Consider the following 7,536-nt stretch of genomic DNA (forward strand, 5'->3'; position numbering starts at 1 on the left):
AGTCAGTGGGCTGGATTTGACCCCCAGGCCACAGTTTGCCAACTCTGATACAGATGGCAAAAATAATTTGACAAAATAAAGCATAAATGACAATGTACATGTTCTGAAGCTTTACACAATTCTGTGAAAAGGATCTATTGGGGATCCTCAATATCTCTGGGGATCCTCAATATCTCTGAGCACCAATAAGCCAACAAGTCCACTTGATCCTATCAGTGGTTCAACAGGAAGTCAGAGAATCATGCTCCAGTCTTCCCTGATGCTCACTGGGCTGCAGCAGCTCCACCCAGGAGATGCAGCCTCATCCAAGATCCATACACCAGCAGCATCAGCATCACCTGGGAGAGAGTTAAAAATGCAAGAAAATCAGCCTCTGTCCCCAAACTTTCGGAATCACAATCTACATTTTCGTGAAAGAAGCCAGAACATGAAAGGTCACGTACTGTATGGCTTTATTTATCTGAAGCATCAAGACCAGGCAAATCCATGGCAACAGAAAGCAGACAGGTGGTGGTCAGGAGCTGAGGGCAAGGGAGGAATGAGGAGTGACCGCTTGATGGATGCAGAGATTCCTTGAAGGAAAAAATATCTTGGAACTAAATAGAGGTGATGGTTGCACAACACTGTAAATATATTAAATGCCACTGAGTTGTGTACTTTAAAATGGTTAATGATTAATTTTATGTTGTGTGAATTTTACCTCTATAAAAAAATATCAAAAAAATCTATACCTTAAGATCGCCAGGTGATTCATATGCACATTGAAGTTTGAGAAGCAATCTCTCTACTAGATAAAGTATCAGGGATTTTCAGTCTGGCTTACAGAAACACTGATTTTCACTATAAAGTAGCAAAACTCCACTCATTGATACTAAAGCATCTAGTATTACAATATTAATGATAATCTAAAATATTGTGGATACATTGTCTTAAATCTTTGGCATAGAAAATGTTAAAATTGCCTCACTTTTTACACTCTTTTTTCCCAAAATTTTCTACATATTCAATAGGGAAATTGCTAATGACAACAAGCCATCAATTGTGCTTCATTCATTAAATTTGAGTTTGTGCAATTTGTTTGTTGTTCCAAAAACTGTTCCCTAGCACCACCTATTTCTTCCTATTACTTATTCAACTATAACATTCTTTGAATTTTTTTAACTTTCACAGATTAACTCTCCAGAAGACATGTTACCCTGCTTGATATTCAGTATATATTTTCTGGTGACAGCTTTATGGTACAATTAAATTTCATACATTTTTTCAGCCTTCCCTGAATATGCATTAGAAAGCTAACCATCATAATTCTAAGCCAATTGGCTTGATTTGCTTATTTAAGCCCACATCTCACAGGCCTGCAACATTTCCATACATTCCATCCCCATCTGCACTCCATCCACCTGCCCAAACTTATTGATCATGCTGACAGTGAAGGAAACCACAGGGCCTTGACAGTCAAAATATAATTTCCATTAGAAAGCCCTTTAAAAAGTACTCAGGACTTTAAGATGCCTAACGGTACAATGATGTCAGTTTAAACCAGGTCACAGAAGAAGCTGAAAATTGATTATCAACAGCAGACTGGACCTGCGCATTTCAAAAGTGTTATCAGCATTTAGAATAAGAAATTGTTATCACAACTTGGCATATGAGAAAAAAAACCCTGATGTTTAGATGGACTGAGTAACTTAATAAGGCTCATTTGGATGCAAAAATAAATGAGCATCAAGTTAACATTAACTTTTAATGCTTGCCATTTTATGTTAATTCATATTTTTAAATTATGGCTGATACTTTGCAATCAGTCTATGGCTAATTATATCTCCCACATGTAAATCTGATGGAGTGCTGGGACCAAAGAACAACAAAAAATATCCAACAAAGACCTTATAGATTCAGAACTGTCACGTGCCTCTGTTAACTGGGAAAATCCAGCCTGCACAGAAAACCTCAAGCTCTGAACTTCAGTCATCATTGTTTTCCAAAGATCAAAGCTTATCTTGCTTAACCATGAAAACCATATTGATGTAACCTGTTTGCAGATGTTTTTCCTGATGTTTTTCCTTGTAACTGATAGCTCTATCCTGAGACACAAGATTTAGGTGCTGAGTAGATGCAGACCGGACTTGTAGGAAATCTCCAAGCTAAAAATCATCTAAATAAAAAGGAATCAGGAGTCAAATACATTCTTTCACCTAAGAGTCTACATGCTCTTCAACTCTAGACACAAGGATTCTTCCAGTAACAAAAAGGATATCCAGATCCAGTTCTTTTCATGAGGATGTATTCTAATGTACAGTCTTATCAGAAGCTTAGATTTTAGTAACACAAAAAATAACAACTACCATTTAAAGAGAGTCTATCCTGAGCCAGGCACTTTGTAAATGCTGTTTTTCTTATTCTTCACAATAACCCCTCATAAGAAAACTGAAAGTCATCTGATCAAAGTTACAAAGCTAGTAAATGATCAAAGGAGAGTTTTGTAATTTAGGAGTTAAGTAGGTCTGGGTTGTTCAAATCCAGATGCATATAACAAATATTTATGTGTTCACTAATCACTACTGTAAGAATCCAACTTCTGTGTTCCATGAATGAAGACACTAAGGTCCAGAGAGGTTAAGCAACTTGTCTGAGTTTACACAGCCAACTAGTGTCAAATCCGGGACCAGAGCCCAGATCTTCCCTCTGCTCAGCCATCATTTGTCCTCCACCTCAAGGTACAGATCTTTAAAGTACATGTGAGTCACTTGGGGATCTAGTTACAATGTAGGTTCTGATTCAATAGGCCTGGGAGGGGCCTGAAATTCTGAATTTCTACCAAACAAATAAAGTGACTATAGGGCTCAGGACCAATGCTGCACACCACACTCCCATCATCACTGGTAGAAATCAGAGACCTGGAGATGTGTTTCAGGATTTCAACTGGGAGAAATGATTATGTAAAATAATTTTTATGCACCACTAGAGTGACAAACTCCTCCCAATTTGCCTGGGATTTTTCCTAGTTTTAGCATTGAAAGTCCCACCTCCCAGGAAATCCTTCAATCCCTCAATCCCTGGCTAACTGGGATAGTCAATCACTGTATCCTCAACTGCTTTACATGCCATGTGTTAGTTAACACAGCATTAAATGTGGAAGAAAATAAGCAACATGAGTTGGGAAGAGAGGAGGCAAAGAGTGAGAGGGCTTAAGAGACCGAAGGCAAGGTCGGTTGCATGAATGTGCATTGGTACAATTGCGCAGAGACCTGAACTCAGAAGGGCTCAAGGCTGGCTTTAATGCTCTGCTACTGCTGGCTTGAAATTTGTAATGCTTTCATTGAAATATAATTTACATACCATAAAAATCACCCTTTAAAGTGTGCAATTCGTCTTTTTTTTAGTATATTCACAAGGTTGTGCAACTATTGCCACTATCTTATTTCAGAACCTTTTCATCACTCCAAATGGAAATCTTGCACCCATTAGCAGTCACTCCCTACTCCCCCATTCCCCCAGACCCTGGAAACCACTAATCTATTTTAGGCCTCTATAGATTTGCCAATTTGGGGGCATTTCACATAAAGGTAATCTCACAATATGTGGCCTTTTGTATCTGGTTTCTCTCACTTAGCATAATGTTTTCAGGTGTCATATGCCTTGTAGCATGTATCAGCACTTCATCATTACCTTTTGTTGCTGAATAATATTCCATTGTATGGATACAATGTATACAATATCCCGTTGCATAGCTATACTACATTGTGTTTGTTCATTCATCAGTTAATGGGCATGAGGTTGTCTGTACTTTTTGGCTATTATAAATAATGCTGTTATGAACATCCATGTATAGGTTTTTGTGTAAACATGTTTTCAATTCTGTCAGGTCTATACCTAGGAGTAGAATTGGTGGATCATATCGTAACTCAGTTTAAATTTTAAGGAACTGCCAGATTCTTTTCCAAAGTGGCCACATCATTTTGCATTCCAACCAGCAGTGTATGAGGGCATGAAATTCTTAATAATCTTTGAACAAGGGACCCCTCATTTTTCATTTCACCCTGGACCCAGCAAGTTAGGTAGCGGAGCAAAATTACTATAAAAGGAAGTACAAGCACCTCTGCCCCCAGGAGCCACAGTCCCTCCTTGTTTTCTACAGAGACACAAAAAAGCTGGGGTATGGGACAAAGGGGAAGAAACCCACCCATTTCTGACATATCTATCAGATAACCTGGAGGAACTAAGTCAAGGTTATTCTCAGAGGAGACCTACTAAGATTTCAATTCACCCACTGCACTAAGCCTCCCCTGCTTCCCCACCCCACCCAAGCCTTTCCCTCTCTCACTCCTTCAGCTTGGATTCCTTCAAGTGCAAAGGAAACAAGTCTTTCATTATTCATTCAACTACCATTTGCCTGCCAGGAACTGAGCTAGACAGATGCTTGGGCTACTGCAGTGAGCAGCTCAGAGCCCAAGGATTCATAAAGCTTGTATTTATAAAAGGCTTGAATTCAAAGGACTGGTTTGGTTTACCACATCAATTAAAATTCATTCACATTAAATTAACATTCTTTGTATTAATCAACAAATACAATGGATACAAAACCAATTTCTGATGGAAAAAAAAAAAAGGTATGGAGTTCCTTAAGTCAGAAAGAGGGCAGCCTGTTAAAGGGTAACAGAAAGTGAAAGGTAGAGAAACAGAACTTTGAAACATTTTATAAATTTGCCAAGGGGTAGCCCTGTTTGCTTACATCTGGGCAGGGCTAAAAGCCACTCTGCTCAGTTTTTTTTGTCTTGCCAATGCCTAGAGGCAGTTCTGCCTGGCTTGATTTATGAAGGAGATTGGAGCATATTTATTTCAACACTGCCTCTTTCCCTGAGGATTTGTTAATTGAGGTATCACCTTTCAAGAATCATTGAGTAAAACTAATATATTACATTGTATGTTTCTGATTTCCACCAGAGCAATTATTTCACAATGTGTATTAAAGGGAAGACCTCACTCTTGAGTATGTCAAATAGAAAGCAGTTCATTCAGGCCCAAACTAGAAGAAGTTGATTTCCCTAATTTACACACCGGAATTAGACTTTATTTCATTTCTTTATCCTATTTCTAGAAATGAAATTATAAATTTCTTCTGACAGGTTGGCACAGATTAGTTTTAAGTGCTCATAGTTCAGTTATCTTTGGGTTGTCTTTGGCCAGCATTCAGCAGAAGTCCATCAAATAACTTTGTAACACCCAAGATTGTACACTTAACCATTTTTAATATTTTAAGACAGTCACTTCATATCTAGAAAGATTATAAAATAACCTAGTAATAAGTTTCTTGGACTCATAGAAATTTGGGTAAGTGGAAATGGTGGCCCTTAGGTATTTTTATGGTTCTAGAGTCCAACAAAAATCAAATGATACATCTGCACAAGCGCCAACAACAACAAAAAGTTTATCTGCTTTTGGCGGCAATTGTACCAACTCACATTCATCAGACATCTGATTGACAATCACATGTCGTTATTTAATAAAATAAATATTATTTTTCGCTTAATAAAGACATTTTGTAGACAAAGTATTTTAAAGCCTGAGTACATGAGAGAAGTGTCAATTAAGAAACAGGTTCGTGTTGTATGAAAGGAGAGAAGGTTAGCACTCCCCTTGACAAGGATGGAAGAGGCCCTCGGGCCTGACAACACGCATACGGTTAAGGCATTGCCACCTACTTCGTGGCATCTAACCATCGTTTTTTCACTAGGGAGTGCCAGACAGTGGGCGCAGGTCAGTGGGTGAGTGCACTGTGCGCCAGCCGAAGCAGGGGCGAGGCATTGCCTCACTCGGGAAGCGCAAGGGGTCAGGGAGTTCCCTTTCCAGGGGTGACAGACGGCACCTGGAAAATCGGGCCACTCCCACCCGAATACTGTGCTTTTCCGACGGGCTTAGGAAACGGTGCCCCAGGAGAGTATAGCCCACACCTGGCTCAGAGGGTCCTACGACCACGGAGTCTCGCTGATTGCTAGCACAGCAGTCTGAGATCAAACAGCAAGTCGGCAGCGAGGCTGGGGGAGGGGCTCCCACCATTGCCCAGGCTCGCTTAGATAAACAAAGCAGCCTGGAAGCTTGAACTGGGTGGAGCCCACCACAGCTCAAGGAGGCCTGCCTACCTCTGTAGGCTCCACCTCTGGGGGCAGGGCACAGACAAACAAAAAGACAGCAGTAACCTCTGCAGACTTAAATGTCCCTGTCTGCCAGCTTTGAGGAGAGCAGTGGTTCTCCCAGCACGCAGCTGGAGATCTGAGAATGGGCTGACTGCTTCCTCAAGTGGGTCCCTGACCCCTGACCCCCGAGCAGCCTAACTGGGAGGCACCCCCCAGGAGGGGCAGACTGACACCTCACACAGCCTGCAAGGTACTCCAACAGACCTGCAGCTGAGGGTCCTGTCTGTTAGAAGGAAAACTAACAGAAAGGACATCCACACCAAAAACCCATCTGTACATCACCATCATCAAAGACCAAAAGTAGATAAAACCACAAAGATGGGGAAAAAACAGAGCAGAAAAACTGGAAACTCTAAAAAGCAGAGTACCTCTCCTCCTCCAAAGGAACGCAGTTCCTCACCAGCAACGGAACAAAGCTGGACGGAGAATGACTTTGACGAGCTGAGAGAAGAAGGCTTCAGACGATCAAATTACTCCGAGCTACAGGAGGATATTCAAACCAAAGGCAAAGAAGTTGAAAACTTTGAAAAAAATTTAGAAGAATGTATAACTAGAATAACCAATACAGAGAAGTGCTTAAAGGAGCTGATGGAGCTGAGAACCAAGGCTCGAGAACTACGTGAAGAATGCAGAAGCCTCAGGAGCTAATGCGATCAAATGGAAGAAAGGGTATCAGCCCTGGAAGATGAAATGAATGAAATGAAGCGAGAAGGGAAGTTTAGAGAAAAAAGAATAAAAAGAAACGAGCAAAGCCTCCAAGAAATGTGGGACTATGTGAAAAGACCAAATCTACGTCTGATTGGTGTACCTGAAAGTGACAGAGAGAATGGAAACAAGTTGGAAAACACTCTGCAGGATATTATCCAGGAGAACTTCCCCAATCTAGCAAGGCAGGCCAACATTCAGATTCAGGAAATACAGAGAATGCCACAAAGATACTCCCTGAGAAGAGCAACTCCAAGACACATAATTGTCAGATTCACCAAAGTTGAAATGAAGGAAAAAATGTTAAGGGCAGCCAGAGAGAAAGGTCGGGTTACCATCAAAGGGAAGCCCATCAGACTAACAGCGGATCTCTCGGCAGAAACCCTACAAGCCACAAGAGAGTGGGGGCCAATATTCAACATTCTTAAAGAAAAGAATTTTCAACCCAGAATTTCATATCCTGCCAAACTAAGCTTCATAAGTGAAGGAGAAATAAAATACTTTACAGACAAGCAAATGCTGACAGATTTTGTCACCACCAGGCCTGCCCTAAAAGAGCTCCTGAAGGAAGCGCTAAACATGGAAAGGCACAACAGGTACCAGCCACTGCAAAATCATACCGAAATGTAAAGACCAT

At 40.7% G+C, this 7,536-nt stretch overlaps 1 non-coding gene across 1 annotated transcript; it reads left to right on the forward strand.

The window, feature by feature from the left end:
- Positions 1 to 5,602: 5,602 nt before the first annotated feature.
- Positions 5,603 to 5,728, forward strand: LOC112135992 (U6atac minor spliceosomal RNA). Its single transcript, XR_002917206.1, has one exon. It is a non-coding gene; the product is annotated as a U6atac minor spliceosomal RNA (small nuclear RNA).
- The last annotated feature ends 1,808 nt before the right edge of the window (positions 5,729 to 7,536 follow it).

The sequence above is a fragment of the Pongo abelii genome, chromosome 10 (genome assembly GCF_028885655.2).
Source record: "Pongo abelii isolate AG06213 chromosome 10, NHGRI_mPonAbe1-v2.0_pri, whole genome shotgun sequence".
Lineage (NCBI taxonomy): Eukaryota > Metazoa > Chordata > Mammalia > Primates > Hominidae > Pongo > Pongo abelii.